Here is a 13,286-nt window from a genome sequence, read left to right as displayed (position 1 = left end):
ATATTAAAACTTTAGATGAAGTTATGTCCATGAAACTTTAACTGAAATTATGGAACTGAATGCTGAGCAATTTGTCACTGTTATCGTAATCTTAACGATGATCGTTATCTCAACGAGATTGTAGGCGAGGTATGTGGTAGGCAAGATTGGTGACGAGCGAGATTGCTGTCAGGCGAGATTGGTGGCAGGCGAGATTGGTGGCAGGCGATAATATTGTTAGGCGAAATTGGTAGCAGGCGAAATTGGAGGCAGACGAGATTAGAAGCAGGCGAGATTGGAAGCAGACGAGATTAGAAGCAGACTAGATTAGAAAAAGGCGAGATTGGAAGCAGGCGAGATTGGAAGCAGACGAGATTAGAAGCAGGCGAGATTGGAAGCAGGGGAGATTGGTGGAAGGCGAGATTGCCGGTAGGTGATATTGCCGCTAGGCTAGATTGGTGGATAGCGAGATTGCTGGCAAGCGAGATTGGTGGACAGCGAAATTGCTGATATTAAATATAGCTAGAACCAGAAATTCCTCATGAGCAAAATTATTACTGGAGAGATTTTAGGCAGGATATATTGTACGTAGAAGAGATCGCTCTTAGGAGATGTTGATGACAGAGATACCTGGGACTGCTGTGTCCCAAACAAATACTAAGGATACTAAGATATTGCTTGTGAGCATGAATGCTGAAAATGTTGCGTTTATCAAGATTTTTGCAAGCATTCCGGTTAGAGAGCGAGATGTTATGAATCAGTGTTTGAGTCCTTCTAGCTCATGGCGGAGCTCATTATCATTAAAATTATTTTATCGGTATTTACGATTCTAAAATATATGAATCGCTTATATGAATCTGTAGGAGTTTTGCATTTTAATAAACCATCTAATTAAAGCGGAAGAGGGTCGTTTAATACAACTTAATACACTTTTGGTATTGAGTGCGTAATAAATCATTGATTTTTTAGCATTTCAGTTACTATGATGGGGTTAGTGCTCATATAGTACCATGTTGGCTTCTTGTTTTAGTCTCAACCTCTCGGCCACATTGCCAATTTTGACCAGAATTTCCGTAATTTATTGTGGGTTCGAACATGCAACTCACTGTTCTAATTGTGGTGATCTAAACCAATCGGCCCCTTACTCAGAGCTCATATATTCAATTAAGCGACATGTTTTTTTTTCTACCTACAAACGCAAATAAAATGCCCAGAATCAAACATCGTGAATCCTATACTCGTTCCTGGGAAAAGTAAAGCCTGAGTGCTGAGGATTGAGGGGTGCTCGTTTCTTCTCTGCAGCGCCCGAAATTGAATCTCGAAGCCTGTGTTCGGCTCGATGGAATGGCTTTTCGTTCGACTGAGCGTCATTCTCAGAAGAAATGATGGTATTTGGAGTAAACAAAGTACGATCGTCGTTAAGATTATGATTACCTAATGCAGACGAGCATCAGTCCGTGAATTTGGCACGTAAATTCACGTGCATGACTATGCGTTTTAGTAGATACTTTATGACGTTTTTTGGGGAGAGGTGCACCAACAAACCGAGCCGAACTTAAGATCATCGTGAGTTTTCAAGGCTCCATGTCTTACGTACATTTTCGAATAAAATCTCCGAGTATAGCATTTCGTTATTAGTTCTAAGTAGAAGAACGTATTGAATGTCTTTCACTCTCTAATGAGCTAGATTTCTAGTAATTGATAGCCCATACTGTCACTCAACGCTCTACGTGTTACAATACCTGGTTGCAGGACAAACTGGCAGTCTGGGGCTTAAATTGATACATTTTATTAAATGGCAATCAAATTATTTAGTTCTCATGGTAAATTCTATGTAGTATCTACCTCGTATAAACTAATGTGTCATAAATGGAATCTTGTGTATAAACGCATGTGTACAATCCTTCTTATCTCATCTTATGTGTAGAATGTCTCTCTTAGGCGATTATATAGAATAATATTACAGTACCAAGATGGACGTTTGTGGAGAACAACGCTCTCACTTTGAATTCATCAATGAGTGAGCTTTTAATTCATCAATGATTGAGACTCAATTGTACTCTCTCCAAATTTAGAGTCGCGAATAAATTTGTTATTTACTGAAAAATTATGTTCATAATTGAAGTTTTATCGTTGTTAAACCATTTTTGAGCTTGCATATTTGTTTGGCAACAAGTTAGTCATACATTGTTATAAATTCGTTAATGATTGTCATTTTTAGGTGAGCCGGGTTCCCATAAATTCCAGGTTCGTATGAGTAGCCTTGTGTTACTTGGAGTTATTCAACGGGAACTTTGAATGGGACTCACTGTCCTATAGAGACGTGGGACTCACGGTCCTATAGAGACGTGGGACTCACGGTCCTATAGAGACGTGGGACTCACGGTCCTATAGATGTGGGACTCACGGTCCTATAAAGACGTGGGACTCACGGTCCTGTAGAGACGTGGGACTCACGGTCCTATAGAGACGTGGGACTCACGGTCCTATAGAGACGTGGGACTCACTGTCCTATAGAGACGTGGGACTCACGGTCCTTTAGAGACGTGGGACTCACTGTCCTATAGAGACGTGGGACTCACGGTCCTATAGAGACGTGGGACTCACGGTCTTATAGAGACTTGGGACTCACGGTCCTATACATGACGTCCTTTACTCAGGTCTAGATGAACAGCCTAGTCAGATGATGCTGTGTTTTCTGGGGCTTAACGCAACACAGGACAGGGCAGGGATAACAATTAACATTGTATCTATTGACGGCAACTCTCGTTACCAGGCTTATAGACATAAATAACATTTCAGATTATTAGAGTATTCGTAGACGAAATGTTAATTTTTTATCTATTGACGTTAACTCTCGTCATGACATTTTTATCTGCGACTTACAATGCGAACGGTTGATGTATGCGCAGAAGGAAAGTATCCGAAGTGCTTTGGAAGTTACTCATGCATGAGAAGTAATTATCAAGTCAAGAATTGTCACTGGCAATGAAACAGCGCCCACCCGCCCTTGGAAGACCACCCCATTCACCCTGGCTCGCCGCTCTTGGCAGGCCGCCCCATTCACCCTGGCTCGCCGCTCTTGGCAGGCCGCCCCAGTCGCTCCAGGCAAAGTTCCTGCAAAATGTTTTCACTAGAACTTGAAGCTCAAACATTACTCTACATTTAATTTCGACAATCATTTAGTGAAATGTATCGGTATTATATATAACATGAGATTATTTTTCTTTCCATTTGTTGTTAATAAGCATAAGATTCATTCATGACCACAATCCTGTGTAAAATTTAAATGAGTCATTGTTATGGAGAATTATAACTTCTTGTTTAGAAAAAAGGAATTTATTACCAAATGGCGTATGAATTTTTTGTTATTTCTATAATAAATAAACTAAACTGAAAACCCGTACCACTGTGTGTGGGAGGTAAGGCTGTGTGGTCAGCCACAAGTACAGTACAAGTATCTGTTAATTTATAAATCGATCAATGTTCAATTTAAACGTGATTTCGTGAAGAAATGGTGGATTTCTTCATTGTATTTGCTGCATCTGAGAGTTTATTGCCACCTAAGAAGGCTATTATTACTAAACTGAAAACAGAGCGACTGATGTAATTGTAGCTATGTGAACTTTATTCGTTATTCAAACTTGCCATTAGTATCTTGATTGTTAATAAATGTTGAATGAAAACTTGTTTGTTTTTACATGTGTCACAAAATTTATTTGTTAGACTTTACTAACAATGTGACTTGGTCGAAAAAAATTAATATGACGCTGATAGTTGCATCAACTTTGTTTATTTGCAGCGGTTCTCTGTACGAAACTTCTGAAATTTTATTGCCAGGACGGCCAATGCAGTAGCACACGATAACGCTCAGGCACTTCTGAGGAATCCATCGCGAGGGTTGCGATTTTGTTTGGAAATTGGTCGAGTGCTTAAGGGAAATCACTAACACATATTATGCAAAATAAGAAAAGAAAATGTGCTACTTTTTCAGTAGTTTCCTTTATTAATATATAACGAATAACTTACTACAGGGTGGACCAGTGCTTAAAGTTCAGAGTACCACGATTGGAGCAGAGAGATGCGGGTTCGATCCCACCTCTGTGCGCCAATTTCTGGTCAGAATCGGCAAGGAGGCCGGGCGGTTAAGCAAAAAAAATTGAAGCAGTGAGATGCGAGTTCAGGCCCGCAACAAGCTGTGAATGTTCTGCTATGTTAATAAAGTTCTACAGGCCTCCGGCCTAATAAAAACTGAAATTGCTTTGTATGTACATAATATAAAATTTTCAAAGTCATACAAATTTATTTTTTGACGATTAGGTATAAGGCAATCTATCTGAGTTGGATTGAATATACATTACGATTTACGATTGCTGGTAAAGGAGTCGGTTTCAAATATCACGCAAGTTTGTTCTGTACTTGCGGAAGAGGTGCCTTGAAGCAGAGATGCCGGTAAAAAGGTTAAAAACCGTTCCTCAATTTTGAGCCGTCGTGAGCGTCGTCCGTCGATAGATCGTCAATCACCATTTAATTATTTTGTGACTTTGAGCCCCGCATCAAGAATTACAGTAAGTTACTAAATATTTTTATTGATGGTACTGGTGGATTATGAGTGTAAATGAAACATTTTTATACATCGCGTGTCTGCCGTGTCAAAATACGGTGTCATCTTGTCATTCTTGTGCATGATGATAAATTGATAATGTTCATAATCATAGACTTCATAGTTCGTACATCAACTCCATCATGATTCGTGAAAATGGCGGCCCGCCGATGGCCTATGGCTATGGGTATTGGGTACAGCCGTCTACTGAGCCTTGCAGGGTTGCAGCTGCAGGATAGTGAATATTAATAATAATGGTGGATGCTATATGCAGTTACCAACCACTTACCAGTTAGTGGGTCAGTGGCTCAGTGCTCTGCCGAGCTTAGCATGTTAGCCCTATTTTCCCTGTGCTGCTGTGCTGTGCAGTGTGCACTGTCACTGTGCAGTATCAAATATCAACTAGGGGCCTAGTGAGTGACTGCCACACGCAGCCACAGTGCCACTATAATGAATGGATAGTATTGTCCAAATAGTAACACACTTTCTATTCCACGGTAGGAACAAAGTGCAAACGTTGACTATATTATTTACTATAATCAGGCAAACATAGATCTTTACCAATTCCAAGATCACAAATGTGAAAAGTATCCACTCTATAACTCCTATTAGTCAGGATTTAATTTTGCAAGTCATGATTTCATCACTGTAGCAGCTGTTATAAAATCTGATTTGTAAATTAATTTTTTGATCCAATCCAGATTCCAGAATATTAGGCACAGGCAAAATTAAGAAAAATGATAAGTAAAATTAGAAAACTTTAATTTATTATTTTATTGGCAGTTTTTGAAAACTGAGGGCTAAAAATATGCAGGTGAGCTGTTGCTCTTAGTTTTAATGAAATAGATTAGGCAAGGGTAATAAAAATTTATAAAATCAATTGCAAGGGCCAAACAATTAGAGTTTTTATCTTATTTATGATTGGCATGAGTCAAATTTTTAGGGTAATAAAAATTTATAAAATCAATTGCAAGGGCCAAACAATTAGAGTTTTTATCTTATTTATGATTGGCATGAGTCAAATTTTTAAGAATGGTTTTAAGTTATGAAACTTTTCCTCAGGTGGGAGTCCGGAGTGGGACTATGGAATAGTCCTATGGTACTTGGAATATTGGGTGCCAAAAATAGCAGACACAGACACACAGTGCTATAAATAGCAGACAAAAATTATTCATTCATGAGCAATTTTTGTGTGAAGTCCCTTTCCAATGGTACTTTTTCCTATTTTTAATAACAGTATTTGGTTAAAGTCCAGAGTGCAGAAAGTAAGTGAATATCTAAATTAAAGATCGTGTATTCTTATTCAAAGCTTCAGCAGCAAAATTGATATCTTCAGAAGAGTTTACTTNAATCAGCGAATACAAGTATACTTAAAGGATTCCTAATATATTCACAGACGTATTTAAAAGTCTCAAACCATAATATTCTTCCTATAAAAACAGTTATTCACTATTTGGTAGAGCCATGTCAAATTGTCAACTGTCAAATTTGACCCATTTTTCGATGGTCTCACCACGTGGCATGCATTGTCTCTCTTTGGATCTCAATATTTTCCCACTAGATGGCCAAGACCTAGTGTTTTTGCAGTATTTCGACACGCAAATGTATGACGTCACCATTTCAACCATCAATGAACGCATGGAACTAAAACAAAGCTTAATATAAAGGAAAAGCTGGAGAGGTGACGGAATTACCTACGATCTCGGAATATACCACGTTTACCCTAGTTTTAATGAAATAGATTTGGCAAGGGTAATAAAAATCTATAAAATCAATTGCAAATTGGGCCAAACAAATTATTTGTCTTATTTGTGATTGGCATGAGCCAAATTTTTTAGAATGGTTCAAAGTTATGAAACTTTTCCCCAGGTGGGACCATGGAATAGTCCTATCTGGAATATTGGGTGCCAAAAATAGCAGACACAGTGCCAAAAATAGCAGACAAAAATTATTCATCCATGAGCAATTTATGTGTGAAGTCCCTTTCCAATGGTACTTCTTCCTATTTTTAATGACAGTAATTGCTTAAAGTCCAGAGTGCAGAAAGTAAGTGAATATCTAAATTAAAGATCGTGTATTCTTATTCAAAGCTTCAGCAGCAAAATTGATATCTTCAGAAGAGTTTACTTGAGCCTTGCCAACACATTTACCTTGTAAATCTTGATAGTTCCCAATTTGCAATCAATGTAGCCAACCTGCCAATGTGCATTGATTGGCACTGCTGGCTACACATCTTAAATATTGCTAGCAATTTTACGTTTAAAAACCATATCTTGGCAATACATTTGACAAAATTTTCACTGTGAGTCTAGAGCTATGAAAATAGGTAAAATTGACTTTAGTTAAAGGTGTACCGGTATCTGTCTCGTTCATGGGTGACTTCTGCCCAATTATTCTGAATGAGGATTAGGTATGGTAAGTGCAAAAATAATATATTCACAAAAAATAACTAGTATACCTATACTAACTAGATGATACAAAATATATATTGATAAAGAAAATTATAGAAAAATATATAGAACTAATGGCAAATTTTTGCTTACAATTCATTTAAACCTGTGTAACAATTGTTATCACCTGAAATTTTTGGAAAACTCTTACAATATTCTAGATATATATATGCTCTCCAAGTTGTGAATAGAGCTTTCCTGATATCTTGGAGCCACAAGATTCCCACTCTTTGAATTATCTTCTATCTAATTTTTAAGAAATATTCAAGATTGAACCACAAAGTTTATTGATAATGTCACTGTGGGGCTGCAAAATTTCAGTAAAAAGTACAAATTTTTAAACTTGATTTGCTCATCCTCAGATTGTCATCATTTTTAAGGGTTGCGAATGAAACATTGACCCATTTTAATTGACAAGCAATAGTACAAAAAATATATAAATATATACATGTAACACTTGGAATCATTCATGTTGATGATGTATTCAGTAATTGCTTTTTTATCAAATCATGCATTTGCATTTAGTTGTGGGCAATAATTTTACAAATGAATATCTATTCGTTATGGAAAGATAGGAATCTATGTGCCATGGTACAAGAATAATTTTAAATGTTTGTGAGAGTATTCCTACTCTAATTTGGTGCATTACAACAATCTATTTTCCCAATTCTTTAAGGAAAGTTGACACATTTTTTCATCTATTCAGGAAAACTTTCAGCATTTTTGTTACTATTCATCTTTTAGTAACTACCTGCAAAACTCTTATGTAATTTTATGATGCAGATCCATAAAATTTGAGTTAATTTCCATTGTTTTCAGAATATCTGAGTCATTATGTTCCGGCTTGGCGGTATGAGGGACCCTGCTGAGGAGAAGAGACGAGCTCTGGAGGAAGAGCGTCTCTCAAGAATGGTCGTCTACACAAATTTTGGGACCTTTTTCTTTAGTATATTCATCATCAAAGCCAGTAAGTGTTGCTTTAATTTTGTTCTGTTGTTTTTTAATCATTCTTTGGTACCCAAAGATTCCTTGTATGGTTCCCAAGATAACAGTTCTGTTAATTATTTTCAGGATATATTTTAAAATATTTTTTCAAGCTTCCAAATGATCTTGGGCTGGTGAAAAATAACAAAAATCACTTCAATGTTAGCCAACAGTTCATTTAATGTGGCCTATGAAGCAAGAATTTTTTTACATCTAACATGGGAAAGATCTAAAGCAAAATTATTGCAAATAATATTTTATTGAAATATTGTGTCCAAAATTTACATGGCATTTATTTAGTTTCAGCAATCATAATGCAGTATTGAAATGTACCATTTTCACTTCTTTAAAAAATTGGTTCAACAAATTTAATTCAAGTTAGAGTCAAGAATTCATTATAGTATTATTGCTTGGAAATACTTCATGCCTTGCCTGAGAACTTCTAATAACTTTTAAGTTCTGTAAATTGCCAAGATTTTGGCTGAAGTGATCAGAAATGATGAGCTAGCAATGCAATGGATAAATTATTCATGTTCAATTGGTTGACGAATAATGTAGTCCAAATATTATTCTTAACTTGAGTTGTATAGGTATACATTTGTTTGACATGCTGAACAGAAAAACTTGAATAAAAACTTTTTAGTAAGTTATGAGAAAGCTTGAGTATTTTTCACATTTGGAATCTACGATCTCTCATGCTCTCAACTCCAGCCATTTCTTGCTCTAGCTGTGGTCATGTGAACAATCTCTTGAGCAATCTCTGCATAAGTCCTTTCATTATATCACTATATCACTGAACCGGCATTCTACTTACTTCAAGGATAGTTATAGACAGTATTGGAGGTTAAATAAATGGACACTTGTAATTAATTTATATATATATGGTAGTCTTAGCTCTGAGCTGCGAGCGTCCGCCCCAGACATCAGNGCTTTAATCATAAATCTGCCCGACACACGTTTTTTGGGGCGAGCCATAATTTATTTTCTACTTTTTAGTCCACAAGAAAAATGTGTTTTTTTTTAAAGTTTTTTTTAAGTATTTTATTTTACGCTCTGGCAGGTCATATCCTATGTGCTGTGTTTTTCTGTGTTTTTTTTTTCACGTTCTGGCAGGTCACATCCTATATACTGTGTATTTTATCTGTTTTTTATTAATTTGATGATGTTTATTTCAGCTCCACATGTTCTGAAGATGCTTCAGTAAAGACATAACTGCTGGTGCACTGCGTCACCAAGATGCATCTTAAGTCCTTAACTCTTATAATTCCTTATCTTCAACATAAACATTAGTCATCATTATCATTTGATAATGATCTTGTATCATCTTGCTAATATCAACCACATGCACAGTTCCACAGCTAGAACGAGTTTCCAAACACCTGATCCTTTGATAATTTTGATTATTGAAACAGACACTTACTTTATTCATCAAAGTGATTGATAATACGTACCTATTTCCGTATGAAGTTGTTACAAGCGGGTAACCATTATTATGAGTTATTATTTCTTCATTCACAATGACAAACTTCTAATCCTTTAATAATTTTGATTATTGAAATAGACATTTAATTTATTCATCAAAGTGATCGATGATACCTTTTTCCGTATGAAGTTGTTACAAGGTGGTAACCATTATTATGAGTTATGTACAATGATTACCTTTTACACAGCTGGTAACCTTCTACTAGTACATCATCATACCGTATCCAGCTATTCATCATGTTGAACTGAATTGTTCAATATGATTTGTAATTACAATTATTATCATTTATGTCAACAGTGATGCAAACAATAAATTCTACCAGTACAAAATGAAGGTTGTTTTGCATACCCTTTGTATTGTATTATTTATTTGTCTGAAATAGTCTTGTGTGTTTGTATATGTATAGTTTGTATGAGATAGTCTTGTGTGTTTGTATAGGTTGTATGAGATAGTCTTGTGTGTTTGTATAGGTTGTATGAGATAGTCTTGTGTGTTTGTATAGGTTGTATGAGATAGTCTTGTGTGTTTGTATAGGTTGTATGAGATAGTCTTGTGTGTTTGTATAGGTTGTATGAGATAGTCTTGTGTGTTTGTATAGGTTGTATGAGATAGTCTTGTGTGTTTGTATGGGTTGTATGAGATAGTCTTGTGTGTTTGTATGACTTGTATGAGATAGTCTTGTGTGTTTGTATGGGTTGTATGAGATAGTCTTGTGTGTTTGTATGACTTGTATGAGATAGTCTTGTGTGTTTGTATGGGTTGTATGAGATAGTCTTGTGTGTTTGTATGACTTGTATGAGATAGTCTTGTGTGTTTGTATGGGTTGTATGAGATAGTCTTGTGTGTTTGTATGACTTGTATGAGATAGTCTTGTGTGTTTGTATGGGTTGTATGAGATAGTCTTGTGTGTTTGTATGACTTGTATGAGATAGTCTTGTGTGTTTGTATGGGTTGTATGAGATAGTCTTGTGTGTTTGTATGACTTGTATGAGATAGTCTTGTGTGTTTGTATGGGTTGTATGAGATAGTCTTGTGTGTTTGTATGACTTGTATGAGATAGTCTTGTGTGTTTGTATGGGTTGTATGAGATAGTCTTGTGTGTTTGTATGACTTGTATGAGATAGTCTTGTGTGTTTGTATGGGTTGTATGAGATAGTCTTGTGTGTTTGTATGACTTGTATGAGATAGTCTTGTGTGTTTGTATGGGTTGTATGAGATAGTCTTGTGTGTTTGTATGACTTGTATGAGATAGTCTTGTGTGTTTGTATGGGTTGTATGAGATAGTCTTGTGTGTTTGTATGACTTGTATGAGATAGTCTTGTGTGTTTGTATGGGTTGTATGAGATAGTCTTGTGTGTTTGTATGACTTGTATGAGATAGTCTTGTGTGTTTGTATGGGTTGTATGAGATAGTCTTGTGTGTTTGTATGACTTGTATGAGATAGTCTTGTGTGTTTGTATGGGTTGTATGAGATAGTCTTGTGTGTTTGTATGACTTGTATGAGATAGTCTTGTGTGTTTGTATGGGTTGTATGAGATAGTCTCGTGTGTTTGTATGGGTTGTATGAGATAATCTTGTGTGTTAGTATGGTCTACTTGAAATAGTCTTGTGTCTTTGTATGGTTTGTGTGAGATAGTCTTGTGTGTTTGTATGGGTTGTATGAGATAGTCTTGTGTGTTTGTATGGTCTACTTGAAATAGTCTTGTGTCTTTGTATGGTTTGTCTGAGATAGTCTTGTGTGTTTGTATGTTTTGTATGAGATAGTCTTGTGTGTTTGTATGGTTTACTTGAAATAGTCTTGTGTATTTGTATGTTTACTTAAAATAGTCTTGTGTATTTGTATGGTTTACTTGAAATAGTCTTGTGTCTTTGTATGGTTTGTGTGAGATAAGTCTTCTGTGATTGTATGATTTGTATGAAATAGTCTTGTGTGTTTGTATAAATTGTTAATGTTATATCGTTTGTTACTGTAATGAATGAATGGATGCTCTTGCTTGTTGCTTAAATCTACTCATGGATGAATATTGTATGAATATGAATATTGAATGAATAATGGATGAATATTGTATGGATGCCCTGCAGTTTATTGATGAATCCGAATTCCATTTACTGGACATTTTTGTCTTTCGGTTTAGGTAAAAGTTATTGTTGTATGGAAAATAATTTAAATTTAAATATGTATATTTGTTTATACCCAGGGAGTTACGTGGGATGAGTTCATCCCCGTAATTTGGGGACCTAGCAACCCCCGGGGCTCACCCGAGCTACGTTCATTGAAATACAATTTTAATGATGAAGTAATGGAACAGTTAATTAATAGTAGTGGAACAGTTAATGAATTATATTAGAACAGTTAATAAATAGTGGAAACTTTGATATATGGCCGTAAAATAGTTGATATATAGTAATGGAACAGTTAATAAAAGGTAATGGAACAGTTACCTAACGTTTATAAACAGTCAATGAATGGCAATGGAACTGTTAATTAATGGTAATAGAACAGTTACTGAATGGCAATGGAACTGTTAATAATAATGGAACAGTTGATGAATGGCAATGGAACAGTTTATGAATGGTAATGGAACAGTTAATAAATAGTAATGGAACAGTTGATATATGGCAGTGGAACAGTTGATATATATAATAATGGAACAGTTGATAAATAGTAATGAAACGGTTAATAAATAGTATTTAAACGGTAGATATACAGTAAGAATGGTTAATATAGAGGTAATGAAACAGTTAATAAATAAGAAATTAACCAAAAATTTTAAAGCAACGAAATAAGCAAGCAAATTCATCTCAACTTCACTGAAACCTTTTCAATGAAGTTATGATGCATTTGTTTGCTGTATTCTTTGCTTTTAAATTCAAGCAAAGTAATCCTAAATTGCCATTTAAATATCTTAATAAATAAATATCTTAAATCATCTTAAGTAGACTAATATCAGTACAATTTAATAGTTCATAATGATCACTTGACAGCATTGAGAATAAAGTGTGATTATTGCACGAATAAATTGGGGGAAAAATTGGCGTGTTACACCCTCGCTCACCTCGATTAAATCGCATGTTTATTCGTTTTAGAGTTGAGTCCAATCAACAGTTATCATGCCAATCAACAGTTATCGTGCCAATCAGCAGTTATCGTGCCAATCAGCAGTTATGCAAACTAATTAGCAGTTATGTTGCCAATCAGCAGTTAACTTGCCAATTAATCAGCAGTTATCCTGCTAATCAGGAGTTGTTGTGCCAATTAATCAGCAGTTATCGTGCCAATTAATCAGCAGTTATCGTGCCAATTAATCAGCAGTTATCGTGCCAATTAATCAGCAGTTATCATGCCAATCAGCAGTTAACTTGCCAATCAGCAGTTATCATGCCAATCAGCAGTTATCATGCCAATCAGCAGTTAACTTGCCAATTGTCGATCCTATTTCTACCGCCGCGATCCTATTTCTACCGCTGCGATCCTATTTCCACCACCACGATCCTATTTCTACCGCCGCGATCCTATTTCTACCGCCGCGATCCTATTTCTACCGCCGCGATCCTATTTCTACAGCAGTTATCATGCCAATCAGCAGTTAACTTGCCAATCAGCAGTTATCATGCCAATCAGCAGTTATCATGCCAATCAGCAGTTAACTTGCCAATCAGCAGTTATCATGCCAATCAGCAGTTATCATGCCAATCAGCAGTTATCATGCCAATCAGCAGTTATCATGCCAATCAGCAGTTATCATGCCAATCAGCAGTTATCATGCCAATCAGCAGTTATCATGCC

The 13,286-nt window shown here is 35.9% G+C and overlaps 1 long non-coding RNA gene across 1 annotated transcript; it reads left to right on the top strand.

Moving 5' to 3' along the window:
- Nucleotides 1–4,416: 4,416 nt before the first annotated feature.
- Nucleotides 4,417–9,823, top strand: LOC108672233. Its single transcript, XR_001930882.2, has 3 exons — nucleotides 4,417–4,547; nucleotides 7,852–7,999; nucleotides 9,192–9,823. It is a non-coding gene; the product is annotated as an uncharacterized LOC108672233 (long non-coding RNA).
- Nucleotides 9,824–13,286: the final 3,463 nt, after the last annotated feature.

Source organism: Hyalella azteca, unplaced genomic scaffold, assembly GCF_000764305.2.
Source record: "Hyalella azteca isolate HAZT.00-mixed unplaced genomic scaffold, Hazt_2.0.2 contig1999, whole genome shotgun sequence".
In the NCBI taxonomy this organism is placed as follows: domain Eukaryota; kingdom Metazoa; phylum Arthropoda; class Malacostraca; order Amphipoda; family Hyalellidae; genus Hyalella; species Hyalella azteca.
This window is presented reverse-complemented; position numbering and strand designations above follow the sequence as displayed.